Genomic DNA, 16,325 nt, shown 5'->3' on the forward strand with positions numbered 1-16,325 from the left:
CTCATGCAGCCTCTGAGGAGGGAAAAACCTGACACTTAAAGCAACTAATGCGCCTGTTGCCGCCGGCCCGAGTTGAAGTAGCTCCCTGATATCTACAATGTCCCCCAGCTGTCCTGAGTTTGGGACGACTGTGGTTTCACCCCTCCTGGACTCCAACTGGCCCACAGCCAGAGCGTGCAGCCTAAATCCACGGGGACCAATCCCCTTTGAAATGCATAGGGCACTACACGCCGTATTATACCTCTGCACCGGCTGCCCCAGTGCTGCCCAGAGTGACCTGTTGGTATGGTTCTGACCCTTGCCCAGTACTCACTTTAAGTCTACAAGATTGGTCCTGTGAGTCTTCATAAAGTGCTTATTTGCTGAATGTGCTTTCCTTCAATAGGCTAACATTGAAGAACTCTGAAATTGCACTGTGTCGATTTTTACAAGAGAAAAGTATTTATGCTTTAAAATGTACTTACAACAAAGGTCTTGGGTTTATAGTATATAAAAAGAAGTGTTATATTTCTAAATTGGTCTCGGATTCATTCTTTGAGTGTGTCTCATTCATTGTCTCGGTGAGTACAACAAATGGTTAGCACTACCCCTACCCTCTGATAAGCTTAACTGGTCACCTACACTATCACAAAATATATCATTTGTCCTATCTACCTTTGCCTCTTCAAACCAGTTGGGGGTCCACTGGACTCTTTGTACAGTGTTCTATTTTTTAGCACACAATATAGAGTGACAGGTTTCTACAGGCTTTAATGCAAAAATCCCCATTTATATTGGGCAGTGTATGGTAGTAATGCCCTCAAATAAGCATGGTCAATCCCAGAGGCGTCATTCTCAGACTACTGTAAGGTGGATAAATGATGTATTCTATTTGCCAAACATTATGTCTTTGGTGGTAAAAAACGCCTACCGCCGTGGCGATGGGGGCCAAAAGGCAGTCACCGTGGCTACCATCCATTCACCAAATTGTGAACACAGCCGGATTTCTGCCACAAGAAGGGCGGAAATCCGGTGTGGCCATACTGGCGGATGGTGGTAAGGTGGCGCTGCTACCACCAGCAGCACCACGCCAGTAGACCTCCGCCAGCCATATTATGAAAAATAATATGACCTGGCGGTGTTATACTGGCGGAGGCTGCTGGTTGTAGCAGCACCCTGTCCCGTTCCCTGCTGGAAGTCCCCCTGGATGCAGGTAAGTCAGGTTTCCGACAGGGGAGGGGATGGGGGGTGTTGTGTGTGTGTGTGAGTGTGTGCATACATGTATGTGTGCATGAATGCAAGTGTGTGTGTAGTGTTGTTTGCGTGCATGTATACATGTGTGTGTGTGTGTGTGTATGAATGTAAATGTAAATGCGTGTCTGCGTGTCAGTGTGAATGTGTGTACAGATGTGTGGGTTAATGAATGGATGTATGCGTGTATGTCTGTGTGAATGAGTGTGTGTCTGCGTGTGTGTCTGTGTATGGGGGAGGTTGGAAGGGAGCGGGAGCGTGGATGAAGAGGGGTTGGGAGACGTCTGGGGAGTGTTGGGGGGGAAGGGGGCATCCTATCAGTGACAAGGAAGGAATTCCCTGTCACTGATAGGGCCTACCGCCATGGTTTTCATGGTGTTATGAACGCCACGGAAACCATGGCGGTAGGCAGGGTCATTATACTGCCAGCGGTACAGTAGCGGCCACCGGACTGGTGATTCTTATCTCCAGCCCGGCGGCTGCTACCGCGATGGCAGTCGGAGTGGTACATTGGCAGGTTGGCTTCATGTCATGTACTACCGCCACATTATCTCCGACCGCCGGGGTCATAATGACCCCCATAGTATCTGCCTTTTTTACTCCCTCTGCTTCTCTGCACTCCTTCTGCTTGTAATTCTAAAAATCAATTGTTCAAGACAAGGAGGAAAAGCCTTTTCTTATTTCTCATCAAAGCACTAGAATTCCCTTCCTTTACGGCTTTGTGAAATTCAAAGTCTCTACCTTTTCAGGAAACAGCTCACCCTCATTAAAACTTACAATTTTTTTCCTTGACAAGAATTCTACTTTAATTTTTGTGCTGTATAAGAATGTATTCATTCATTTATGATATTATCATTTATTCAACTAATTGGAAGGATCATGTTCAAAATCTGGAAGGCATGTTAATCACTTTCTGCGGACCTGGACTGACAATCAATCCAACCAATTGTGCTTTGGCGGCAAAACTGGTGGAGTATGTTGGTTGCACTTTGGCGAATTGTGTTATTCAACCTCAAGAAGGAAAAGGAAGGGCAAATATAATTTTTGCCCCGAACCAAGAATCCTTCTTTGGTTTCTTGGGGATATTACTGGATATTTTTCCCAGGCTTCTCTACCATAGCTGCACCTCTTACAGAACTACTAAATGACTTGGCTGAAAGCCTTATCATCTTCATCAGTCTTACATTGTACACATTTTCAGTGAACCTTTGTATTAATGACTAATGCCTCAGGAGCAGGTTTAGGGTTAGTACTTTCATAGGAGTTAGAAGAAGGAGAGTGTAGATGGGTCTCCTCGACAGCGTCTTACAGCTCCGCGGACTGGCGCCTGTTGCGCGCCTCGCTTGGAGAACTCCTGCGTTCCCATGGTGACATGGGAACGCCGTTGGACGCTTCGAAGACGAATTTCTGGGTTCCTGGAAATAAAGCAACGACGGACTGCAAAGACGGGAGGAAGGAGGAGGAGTTGCCCGAAGAAACGCCGCAGTCGGAGAGAAGAGGAATGCCGTGTGTTATGGAGGAGGAGACCGGACCAGAGGGGATTTCCCTACCCCACGGAGACCATCGAAACCGAGTTGCAGAAACATACCCAGCCCGCCACGACCCTGGAGGGTCGTGGCTTATCAAGGTACGGTCCTTGCTACAAGGACGTCGATAAGCTCAATTTATTTATTTTTTTCACAAGGGAGGGGGGTGCACGGGGAACGAGGGGAGGAACGGAGGGAGGCTGGGAGAAAAGGGGTCACGGAGAAGGGAGAGTGCACCAGTGTCTAAACCCTCCACCCTCACCACAGGAACTACCCTTCCACACCTCCACCTCTTCCTCAAAGCCACCGCCTTCCTGCATGTCTAAGCACTAAAAAAACCTACACCAGAACCCCACAACCGACTTACCTGTGCTTTGCTCCTGTGTTTACTTTTCCGGTACCAACGGGGAGGCCGCTTGCTGTGACGCCATCCAGACCTAAAGGAAGACAAAGACCAGAGACTGTGAAAACAAGAAAGAAGTATCAGGAATTGTCGTTACCACTTTCAATTGACCTTACTTATAAATTCACCTTACCAAAAGAATAATAAATTCACACAGTCTATATACGGCTCAGAGTCCTCTGTACCGCCGATACCCCACTACAGAGGCAACTCAAGACCTGGCTCTTCGAGCAGCAGTAACCCCCTCCCCATAGCGCCTTGAGACCCTCACGGGTGAGTAGCGCGCTTTATAAATGTTTTTTGATTGATTGATTGATCCTGTACTCCATTACTAAGTTTGAAATTACTGGCTCATAAGAAAGAATGTCTGACTATCAAGTGGGCGGTGAAAGCGCTACAATATTATCTGTTGAGCCGAACCTTCACAGTAATGACAGAATGTGCACCCATCAGATGGTTAGCTTGCCATACATTTACCAACCCTCAAAATCTCAGGTGAGCTTAGTACAGGAGGTACTGGGCTCCAGATTGTGTTTTCTGTTTCTCCCCCTTGTTTTGTTTGTAGTCTTGTGTTTGGAGAAGCCCACTGCCACCACCATAGGCTATATCAAGGACAAGCCTGCACATCTGTGCAGTGCGCATGCCACTACCATACCGAAGGCAAGCCCATCTTCTCCCGTCCATGCCAGAACAGTACCAAGTGCCACAACCCTTTGTGGACGATCTACTCGTCTGCAGTACTCATTATAATCCATTCACATACTATTTCTGAAAAGTAAGTGTTCCTGCTCTCACTCGTTTACCTGCCATTTTGGGCAGGTCACCTGTCTTACATATGATTACTCTTTGTCGCTTTGTGACCTTACTCTGCCTCCCCAAAAAGCTTTATTTTCCCAATTAACCGAAAGCCATTTTTAAGTTATTTTGCTTCATTGTTAGATCTCTAGCAAAACATCTCTGTGACATCTAGGATTTTCTCTCTTCTCACACACCAGGTGTCTTATTTTTAACCTAAGCCTGATTACAAAATTCCTCAGAAGCTGTTGTGGTTGCGCTATCCAACCTGTATATTCCACCATTAGATAAAAACATCTCAACCACAGAGGAGGTGAACTCACCATTAATTTTAAAGCTAATCTGAACTGTGCTGTCTCTGACCTATCTAACTTAACAGTGAACACCTCATCTGTTCTTTAAAACTCACATATATCTTTTTCTTCCCAGGAGCATTTATTTGTCGTCCGCCCAGCTCTAAAAATATTTTTCACAATGATTTAATCAATGAATTATTTCTACATTTCTTTCTTCTAAGAGATCCTAATTACCACTTAGACTATCACTCATGTCCTGAAACTTCTGCCATTGTAGAGGCTATCGCTACTGTTCAGCTCCTTCAACTAGTTACTGCGCCGGCCCATTGGACCTGCCATATTTTGGACCCCTTATTTTTAATTCATCTGACCTCAGGGTGGACTTCATGTGGTGAAATCATTTTGGTGTGCCCTTAGGTATCCAGAAGGACACAGCTTATATCACCCTGTGCCTCAATCTTGTACTTGGTCTAAACTACCCTCTATCAATCTGTTCACCCCTCTCCAATGAATCACGGACACTGGAGGTGGGAGGATCACTCTCTTTCTTTCCTGGATATACCTTTGGATTTAAGGACTTTGTTTTTGTGAAATCTTACAAGTCAGTTAAAAACTATTGAATAAGGGTGTTGTTTATTTGCTTGGGCATGCACCAGTATTTCTTTGTACTTTAATTTGATTTGTGAAATTTTTATAGCTCAGTTCATTTTCATGTTTAGTATTGCTGAAATTAATGTTAGTGTTTCCTTCAGTGTTACCACCATGCCTCCTTATGGCCAGTGTGTGTGTGTGTGTGTGTGTGTGTGTGTCATCATCCGTTTGCCTTGGTTCTCCATGCCATGTGGCCAGGGGCCATTTTGTATAGTCTATGTCCAGAGGCTTGAATATGTTCTTTGTTCTCCATGCCTCCTTATTCGTAGTTGTTGTTTGACCATGTGGACGGTGGCCATTTTCTGCATCCAGCCAGTTTGTCTTTGCTATAGGCTTGCATGTGTTCTTCTTTGTTTTCCTTGTTGCTGTTTGACCATGTGGCTAGCAGCCATTTAGTGCATGCAGCCAGTGGCTACTTTGCCATAGACGTGCATGTGTTCTTTCTTTGTTCCCCATACCTCCTTGCTCCTTATTGTTTGACCATGTGACTGGCGGCCATTTTGTCCATCCAACCAGTGTCCCTGTGCCATAGGCTTGCATGTGTTCTTTGTTTGTCATACCTCTTGGCTACTTGTTGTTGTTTTACCACATGGCTGGCAGCCATTTTGTGCATGCAGCCCATGTTCCTGTGACAAAGACTTGAATGTGCTCTTTCTTTGTTTCCCATACCTCCTTGTTGTTGTTGTTTGACCGTGGGGCCTGTGGCCATTTTGTGCATGCAGACAGTTTTCCTTTGCCATAGGCTTGCATGTGTTCTTTGTTTGCCATGCCCTGTTGGTCCTTGTTGCTTTACCATGTGGCTTATAGCCATTTTGTGCATCCAGCCAGTGTGTCTTTGCTATTGTGACACTGTGAAGACTGGCGGCGTACCACTTGCGGGCCGCGGTCAGATTGGTGGTCCACGTCTCGGACGCCAGTTTCTGCTGTGGGCCGCTTTTCAGGTTGTAACCTGTTTTTTTGGCTGCAGCGTGACCTTAAACTTTCCCTTTGGGCTCTGTTTCACGCTGTGCCCACCTTCTACCCCCCTAGTTTTACTTAACTGTTTTTTACTATTTTTCTTCTTATCTTCTTTTTTCTCTTTTTCTTTCTTGTTTCTTCTTGGCCATATTTTCTCTTTCCCAGGAGTCTGTGTTTCCTTCCCTGCATGCCTTGCTCTCTACTTTTTATACTACGGCTATTTTTCCATTCACTTTAATGCGGCTTTTCCCAATCCAAGATGGTATCTTCATTACTTTCTGCATGTCACTTTCTGTTTGTCAGTATATAAGCACAATTGGTCTTCTGTTCCTTGCGTTGCAAACACTTCCGTTCCAGTTGTGCTCCTCGCTCCTGTATCCTGTGATTTTGGACTTCACCTACTCTTCCCTGTCTGCAGTTTGTGTTCCAGACTTTTTGTGTCTTACTTTTTCTTTTTTTTATGTCTTTTTCAGGAGTTCATTGATCTGAGGCTTTTCCCAAGTTTGTGTTTTTATCCTCTGGGACTCCTGGAGGTTACGGCCTGCTTAGTGTTCTATTATCATCAGCACCATGGCTACTGGAAAGGGTCGCCCCTACCATGGCCTATCCAGAACAAGCAAGAAACCTGGTGGTGCCCAGAGACTGGCAGATTACAGTGGTAAGAAGCGTTCAGGTCGTGACAGATTGCAATGCCAAACACTTCTGAGTTGCTCTGGAACCATGGAAGGACCACCTGAAGATGTTGTGAAAACTGCACAGTCTATGTTTCATACCGTACAGCCATAGGCACAGGAATTACAACAACTGTGTGTCAAAAATACTGCTCTGAGACAAGCTCTTGTGTCTCGATCCATTGATGTGCCTACCATCTCTGCCTCAACACCACGGTATTCTGGAGATCCTAAGAAGTTAAAGAAATTTCTGGACTCTTTGACGGTGTATTTTGCATTTCAACCCTCTCAGTTTACCCAGGATAAGACCAAGGTTGGTTATTTGATAAGTTCCCTATCTGGCACAGCCTTAGCCTCAGCAAACCCCTTGGTAGCTGCCAGTGACTCTTTATTATCCAACTATTCAGATTTTCTTCTAGCCTTTAAACAGATGTTCGAACGACCTGGACTGGAAACCGCTACAGAAGAGGCGTTATATGAGATACAACAAGGGAATCAGGATGTCCTGACCTACATAACCTGTTTCAAACAACTAGCAGCTGAAACCACATGGGTTGAACGCACTTTTGTGACACTCTTCCGTCGAGGGTTACAAGACAAAATAAAGGATGAACTGGTACATTCCACCCAGGTAGAATCATTGAAAGAACTGATGGACTGGCCACTTAATATTAAGTACTGTTTACGAGAACGTAGATTGGAGTAACAAAGGTCCAGGGTTCAGTCCCAATCAGTAGCAATGCGCTATTCTGCACACCGCCCTGAAGAAAACCAACCAGAGAAACCAGCCTCCACAGAAGAATCCATGCAAATTGATGTTGCTCGTGGACCGTTATCTGAAGCAGAACGAGAAAACAGATGACGCAAAGGCTTGTATCTTTATTGTGGCAGTGCGGGTCATCTAATTCGAATGTGTCCAATCCGTTCCACCAGACCGTCGGTAAACGCCAACTCCCGTCCCCTGTGAGAAGGAAGGGGATGGGAGACATTGAGATACCGACCATCTGATCCTCCAGAGAAGATACCACAGCTCTTTTTGTATTTTCTGTAATTCTACAGTGCCCTAACCAAGAGGAACAAACATTTGCGTTATTGGATTGTGGAGCCAGTGGGATGTTCCTATTTGAGAAATGGTCTAAGGAAAAAGGAATACCTTGCGTTCCTAAAGAGATCCCCGAAAATGTTCAAACAGTAGATGGCTCTCCTATAACTTCCAGACCAGTGGTGGATACTACTCCTACCCTTTGCCTACAATTTGGAAGACATAAGGAATACGTTGCCTTTGACTTGATATCTTCTCCTAACCATACTATGATTCTGGGTATTCCTTGGCTAACACAACATAATCCATATAAATTGGGAAACACATACTATATCACTCTCATCCCACTTTTGGCAATTACATTGCTATTCAACAGATTCCTATTGGTCTCCGAAAGGGTCCATTTTCTCTTCCAATGAAGCAAGCAGTACTATTAATATGATTCAAGGAATACCCAGATGCTATCAAGGATACTCCGACGTGCTCCAGAAATCTCAAAAACCCATTTTGCCTCTTCATCGAGATTGTGACTGTGCTATTCCTTTGATACTTGGGGAAGTAGTTCCATTCGGAAGAATGTATTCCTTATCAGAGCAGGACAGAAAAGTACTTAAGGAATACATGGATGAAAACATGCAAAGCGGATTGATTGTTTCCTCTTCATCACCTGCCCGGGCTCCTCTTTTCTTTGTACCAAAGAAGACTAAAGATCTCCGCCCCTGTATTGACTTTCAAGAGTTGAATAAGATTACCTTCAAGGATATGTATCCCCTATCTCTTATTAAGGATATTTTGGAAGCAGTCCAAGGACCCAAGATATTTACCAAGTTAGATCACCAGGGTGCTTATCATCTTTTACGGATTAAGGAAGGTGATGAATGGAAGACCGCTTTTCGTGCTCCATTAGGCCATTTTGAATACTGTGTCATGCCTTTTGGTCTGACTAGTGTACCTTCCATATTTCAAAGATTTATGTATTCAGTTTTCTCTGATCTTTTGAACCAAAGTGTTTTCATCTATCTAGATGACACTCTGGTATATTCTCGTTGTCCTGAACACCATACTAAGCATGTCTTCAGGTACTGGAAAGACTCTGACAAAACAATCTGCACTGTAAGCCTGAAAAGTGTGAGTTCAACTAGACCTAGTTTCAATATTTTGGCTTCCGTATCAACCAAGTTGGCATCGCCATGAACCCAGAAAAGGTATGAGCTATAGTAGACTGGCCTTCTCCTGCTTCTGTTAAGGAGGCACAATGCTTTCTAGGGTTATCCAATTTCTACAGACAATTTATAAATGACTTTGCCCAACAACAAGGTCAGATAACCCAGACCATCAAAAAAGAAAGTTTAAGGAAGGGTTTCATTTGGACAGAAGAAGCAGAAAAAGCCTTTCAGAGTCTAAAACATGCTTTACACAAGCTCAGATATTACTTCATCCTGACACTAAAAAGGAATTTATAGTGGTCACTGATGCATCAGATAGAGCTATTGGAGCCGTGTTACTACAAAGACAAGACGATGATGGCCTCGAACATCCTGTCTTTTACCTATCCCATGTGTTGTCAGATGCAGAACAAAACTATTCCATGTTGGAGAGGGAATTACTACCATTAAAACCTGCCTGCAAGCAATGAAGACATTTTCTAATGGGTTCACAGGGAACGTTTGAAGTTAGAACAGATCATCACAATCTACAATGCCTCTGCAGTTTTCAATGCCGGAATAGTCGGCAAGCCAGATGGGCTTTCTTTTTTAGCCAATGCGATTTTGTAGTAACATACATAACTGGATCCCAAAATGTTGGTGCAGATGCTTTATCCCGCCGATATCCGGAGAACACAAATACTACTTATCCACACATTATAGAGCCATGTTGAATAGTGGGGGTCGTTCTATCCTTTCTCAACCATGTGAAAGCAGAGTATCAAAATTTACCCATGGAAGAATGGAACGATTTAAGTTCCCACTTACAGAAGCATCGGGAGTATTACTATCATAAAAACACCTTATTTTTACCTATTAAGAAGGTGCAAACTGAAGCCATGCAAATGTATCACAACTCCCCTATTGCAGGACTTAGTGGAATGAGCAACACACAGGAACTGCTCCTTCGCTCCTTTTGGTGGCCCACGTTGAAATCTGATGCTGAAACATATGTAAGATCTTGCCCAATATGTGCTCAAACTAAGACACCTCGGACTAAGCTAGCAGGTTTATTGATGCCCTTGCCTGTGCCATCCGTTCCATGGCATACGTTGACCACAGATTTTATATATTCATTGCCATCCTCTGCGGGTTATCAGGTCATAATGGTAATGGTTGACTCTTTTACTAAGATGGCTCATTTTTCTGCCCTAAAGAAATTACCCACTGCTAAGGAAATGAGTCAAGTCTTTCTACGAGATATATTTTGATTGCATTGCCTCCCTCAAGTAATAATTTCCGATCGAAGACCTCAATATGTGTCCCGTTTTTGGAGAACATTTTGTAAGTTTTCACATATTGAGGTGGCTCTATCGTCCGGGTTCTATCCTCAGACCAATGGTCAAACAAAACACCTAAATCAAGGATTACAACAATATCTACGCTGCTTTTGTAATGCAACTCAAAGTAATTGGTCTCCATATCTACCATTGGCTGAATTTTCCTATAATAATACAGTCCATAGTGCAACAAAGTCCACACCTTTTTTTTGTACTTATGGTTTCCATCCTACTGCTTTTCCCACCGTCACTAATAAGGATTCCTCTGTTCCCGCAGTTACCTCCGTTGTTCGAAATCTCTGTCAGGTTCAGGACCTGCCACTGACCAATCTCTTAGCTACAAAATGTCACATGAAGATGGTAGCTGATACTCAGCGTAGTCCTGCACCATCTTACCAGCGTCGGAACAAGGCCTGGCTTTCTTCTAAGTTTTTGCCTTTTCGCCTGTCCCAGAATAAGTTCAAACCCCATTACTATGGCCCTTTTAGAATCCTGCAGGTATTAAACTCAGTCTCAGTTCGACTTCGTCTACCATTGTCATGGAAGGTTCATCCTGTTTTGCATGTATCTCAACTCAAACCTTTTGTTCCTGATCCCTACAAGAGAAATGCCCATTGTCCTCCGCCTCTTTTGGTTGATGGCCATCCTGAGTATGAAGTACAAGAAATATGCGATTCTCACATTTTTCGGAATCGTTTCCAATTCTTGATTCGCTGGAAAGGATACCCCATTAGTGATTGTTCGTGGGAGGACGCTTTCTCTGTCCATGCTCCATGCTTGGTACACACATTTTTTCTGCATTTTCAAGAGAAGCCTGGGGCTTTGGGGAGGGGACCTAATGTGATGCTGCGAAGACCGGCGGCGTCCTACTTGTAGGCCGCGGTCAGATCGGCGGTCCGTGTCTCCGATGCCCGTTTCTGCCATGGGCTGCTTTTCGGGTTGTGACCTGTTTTTTGGGCCGCAGCAAAACCTGAAATTTTCCTTTTGGGCTCTGTTTCACGCGGCGCCCACCTTTTACCCCCCCCCCTAGTTTTACTTACCTGTTTTTTCCTGTTTTTCTTCTTTTCTTCTTTTTTCTCTTTTTCATTTTTGGCCATATTTTCTCGTTCCCAGGAGTCTGTTTCATTCCCTGCATGCCTTGCTCCATACTTTTTATACTATGATTATTTTTCCATTTACTTTAATGTGGCTTTTCCCAATCCAAGATGGTGTCTTCATTACTTCCTGCATCTCACTTCCTGTTTGTCAGTATATAAGCACAGTTGGTCTTCTGTACCTTGCGTTGCAAACACTTCCGTTCCGGTTGTGCTCCTCGCTCCTGTATCCTGTGATTTTGGACTTCACCTGCTCTTCCCTGTCTGCAGTTTGTGTTTCAGACTTTTTGTGTCTTACTTTTTCTTTTCTTTATATCTTTTTCAGGAGTTCTTTGATCTGAGGTTTTTCCCAAGTTTGGGTTTTTCCCCCTGGGACTCCTCCTGGAGGTTACGGCCTGCTTGGTGTTCTATTATCAGCAGCACCGTGGCTACTGGAAAGGGTCGCCCCTACCTTGGCCAATCCAGAACAAGCGAGAAACCTGGTGGTGCCCAGAGACTGGCAGATTACAGCGGTAAGAAGCGTTCAGGTCGTGACAGCTATAGGCTTACATACAAACATCATTTATTATTGATCATTTGTTTATGTTAAGTTTATATATATATATTTTTTTTTCTATTTTAATTTTAATTTAGAATTTGTATTCTATTATTTTTTAAATCATTTTTTATGTCACTTCATTTTAATTTTTTAAATTTTTTAATTTAATTTTTTTTTTTCTTTTTTTTTTTAATTTGTATTTTAGTAGCTTTATTCATTTTATATTTTTATATGTTTTAAATTTTTAATTTTAATTTAATTTAATTCAGCATTTTTCCTTGATCCATCCATATCCAGAAGTTTGAATAGAAAAGGAGGTCGAGCTTCCTGGCGTGCAAGAACCTCCTTTTTTAGAGTCAATGGCTCCCAGATCTCCAGAAAGAAAAAGGAAGGGTACTACTCCACCATCTTTTCCAAGCACTACTTCTGATGACAATGATAGGGACATGCAGTGGACCCCGGCAAAGTCTGGGAGATGCCAGGAGAGGCAAGTGGAAAGAAAAATTGAACAACAGCTGCAGCCAGCAGTAGTAGATCTTACTGAAGTTGGAATAGAAAAGGAAGTCGAGCTTCCTGGCATGCAAGAACCTCCTCTTTTAGAATCAATGGCTCCCAGATCTACAGCAAGAAAAAGGAAGGGTACTACCTCACCACCTTATAGAGACATGCAGTGGACCCCGGCAAAGTCTGTGAGACAGCAGGAGAAGCAAGTGTAAAGAAAAGATCCAGAAAGCCTTAGAATCATGGAAGGGGATGATGATGTGGAGGATGATGACGATGAGCCAGTTGTGAAAGCTGGCACAGAGGAGTCTGACATTACTATCCAACCTGCTCCGGGGGATTTGGTGCCAACCCGTACCTCAGAAGAAGTAGGCACTGCAGAGAGGCAATCGACACACCCACCTATCTCCAGTTCCTCTTCAGGCATTGGCAGTAGCCCAGTAAGAAAGTACTCCTCCCCAGTTTGGGACTTTTTTACGTTTAGCAAACACGAGGAGAACATTGCGATATGTGCCATTTGCCACACAAGTGTTCACACTATAGTACTGGAGGCCAGACAGCCCATATGCAAACAAATCACACAATCCGGTGGGAGGAGCACCTTAAAAATGTGGCTGACCATGGTCACATTGGTAAAGGTGAGAAGAGCCAGGAAACATCAACTACAACTGGTCAAATCATGGTGGAAGATGAGGAAAGAGAGGGTGTCACCCTCACACAAAGCAGCCCTGTCCCCAGCAGTGTACCAGAATTACCCGTCTCAGCTACCTCACAGTGGCACAGGAAGACTCAGAGTCCGATGGAGACACCACGGCAGACGGTGACTGCACCACGACGCACATTGAGTCAACCATCCCCTACATCTCCAAAGTTGCTTGCATCAGTGGCCCGACAAAATGAAAAAAATCCAGGCTACAATTAAGGGCATGTTTAGACAGGAGGAGCCCTACGACCGCAACCACCCAATGCCACGTTTGTACAATGGGAAGCTGGCAAAATGTTAGTACTGGACCTCCTCCCTTTTTCTTTTGTGTAAGAAGTGGGATTCTTAGAGTTTGTGGCAGCCATCTGCCCGAAATGGAAGGTTCCAAGTCAGACCTATTTTGCCAGAGTTGCTGTTCCAACTCTGCATCATAATGCGCTGCAATTGGTTGGACAAGCTTTGCAGCACAGTATTGTCCACACTATCCACCTGACGACAGACATGTGAACCAGTTTTCAGGCTACTGATTACATGTGCATCACTGTACGCTGGATCTCTTTTGTGGGGATAAAGCAAAAGTTATCGACAGGTCTTGTCTGCGAAGACATTTTTAAAAGCGTTCGGCGGCATGCAACAGTCTCCATGGTCACCATTGTAGGAAGCTGACCTGGTGTGTGGAGGGCACCTATGGTTTTATCACCTTCACGAGGTCCAGGTATCCCCTTTTAGTGAAGTGTACTCAGTATCTAGGTAGCCAGGGCTCTCTAGAGGTTGCTGTGAGTGAGCAGGCAAGACTTATCTAGGAGACATGCATAGCTTATGCAATACCACTTATAGTCATACAGCACTTACACACATAAAAGAACCACAAAGTGTTAAATAGAGGTACTTTATTATAGTAACACAAATACTAAAATACTTACAGGCAATACCCCAACTGGAGGTAAGTAAACACACTATTATATGCACATTAGCAATCAGGATATAGCATGTAAAGCAATAGGCATTGGTAAAAGCAATAGCAATTAGTGAGGGCCCTAGGGGAGAGCCAAAGCATATACTAAAAAAAGTGGAATGTGAAAGGCAGTCCCCCACCCAAGGAAGTGGAATCAGTAGGTGGGAGCTGGAGGAACTAGGAACCCCAGGAGGTGAGTACCAAGGTGCCCCCCCAGCGACCAGGAGAGAAGAGGTAAGTACCTGGTTTTCCCCAAAATCAACAGGATGACTTAGGAAAAGGACTGTGCAAGACACAGACAAGAGTGGAAGAAACCAAAAGCGGATCCTGACAGAAGAGGACCTGCAAAAGAAGGAGACCAAGTCCAGTTCAAGTTGGAGTGTCAGGCTGTGGCAGGAGCCACTACCAACCCTTCTGTAGATGCAGGACCAGTTCGACTGTGGATGAAGAAAGTCAGCAGTGCAGCAGAGGAGCAGCAGGGAGTTCCAGAAGTAATGCAGGTGATGTACCACATCGGCGGTTGTGATGAAGTCAATCAGTGGTGCTTCAGAACCACCAACAAGCCTTGGCAAATGCAGAGCCGGTGTCATGACCACACAAACTTGCCAAGTCAAATCAAAGAAGTGCATGAGAAAAGCAAAGAGATATCCTCAGTGGAGACAGCAAAGCCCAAACTGGAAGAAGGTTTGCAGAGTAATCTTGCGCTTATTTCAAAGGAAGAATCAAGAAGAGAAGATCCAAGATGGCCGCTGTGAGTCCTGAAGGTTAGTTACAGCTCTAGTCTTGCAATCGGTTGGTTGCTAGGTTACGAGCTCTCCAGCTGGAAGCCTTGCACTTCAACTGAGGTCTGACAGGAATCAGCTGTGTGGAGAGAGGGCGCGCTTCAGAACAGAAACTCCTGTGAGGTAAAATTACATTTGAAGATTATATTACAGAAAACTGATAAATATTGTCAAGGTTTATTCGAAGAGTTTGATAGTAGACCGTTCCCGTGAAAGTCGGCAAGGCTACAGAGTTAATGTATGAATTAACCTTATGTTTACAAGGTTCTTGTTTAAGATATTAAAGTCAAAGAAAAAACGAACTTTAAAAGAGCAAGTATCTACAAATGTCAAGGTTATAAACAAAGGCCAAGTTTAAAGGAGAAACGAACTGTTAACAAATAAGCATTTACAAATTCAATAGTAATAAACCAAAATAGAATTTAAAAGAGAAACAAACCTAAATAAACAAGCATTTACAACTACAAGTTATCGACAGATGTCGAAGTAAGGAAGGAGAAACTAACTGTAATAAACAAGCATTTACAAATACAAGTTATCAACAAATGTCGAAGTAAGAAAGGAGAAACGAACTTTAATAAACAAGCATTTACAAATACAAGTATTGACAGAAGTCACAATAAGACAGGAGAAATTAAATAACATCAGCTGATTTGAAGAACGCATTATCACCAACTATATATATATATATAGCAACATAAAACCAATCTCTAACAAAGGTTGAGAAGTTCTTCCAGAATCAGTAATAAGCATTTTTTTAAGAAGAGCTATCATTTATAGAGAGAAGCAAGGCTACAGAGAACTCAGGGTGAGTGAAGAAATAATAGAATTAAAGAGAATTAAGTGTTGAGAGTAGAAAGTGAAAAACTGATGTTGTATGTCCCTAGTAATTGCGACTGTGACTCTTGCAGGTGCTGTATCCAATCTTAGATGTGAAGAGGCAGACTGAGTACTGGCGTTCATCATCTCTGTGGCAGTCTCTCTACCATCCCATTCCCCTTTCCTCCTCCGGGGTACTCAGCAGGAAGGATTAATATTCATTGTGAGTAGCTCGGGTCGGGACTGAGGAGTTATCTTCTGCTTCTGAGGAAATCGAATTGAAGTATCCTGACAGATTGAAGTGCCTGCCACCCTAATTTTAGGGAAAAAATAATAAATGAGTTAGGGAACACCGCTAAATCAAATGAATCTGTGTTTTCACAAATCCCTAGCCCTTCACAGTCTGCAGGTATATCCACTCAAGTAATTCATGCGGTTTCCCCTATTATTCCTTTGGCTCAACCCGAGCGCTTCGGTGGGGATCCAAATAAGGCGCAGATTTTTCTGACCCAATGCTCATTGCATTTTTATGTAGACCAGTCATTTTTCCGAAGACCAGTCCAAAGTGGCATTTATATTGTCTTATCTGACAGGAGATGCGGCCGCATGGTCCATGCCAATAATTTCCAGAAATGATCCTGTTTTATATAATTTCCAAAATTTCACGGAAGAGTTCTTAAGAATATTTGATCGGCGAACTGCAGCTCAAGCCACTGACAATGAACTACTGGAAATCAGGCAAGGTAATAAAGATCTAGTAGCCTATCTGGCTCATTTCAATAAACTCATTGTAGAGACTGCCTGGCCGGAGTCAAAAAGAGCCGCCATATTTTATCGTGGACTGAGAGATGAATTGAAAGATGCCTTAGCACAAGTT

The sequence above is a fragment of the Pleurodeles waltl genome, chromosome 2_1 (genome assembly GCF_031143425.1).
Source record: "Pleurodeles waltl isolate 20211129_DDA chromosome 2_1, aPleWal1.hap1.20221129, whole genome shotgun sequence".
Taxonomy (NCBI): Eukaryota; Metazoa; Chordata; class Amphibia; order Caudata; family Salamandridae; genus Pleurodeles; species Pleurodeles waltl.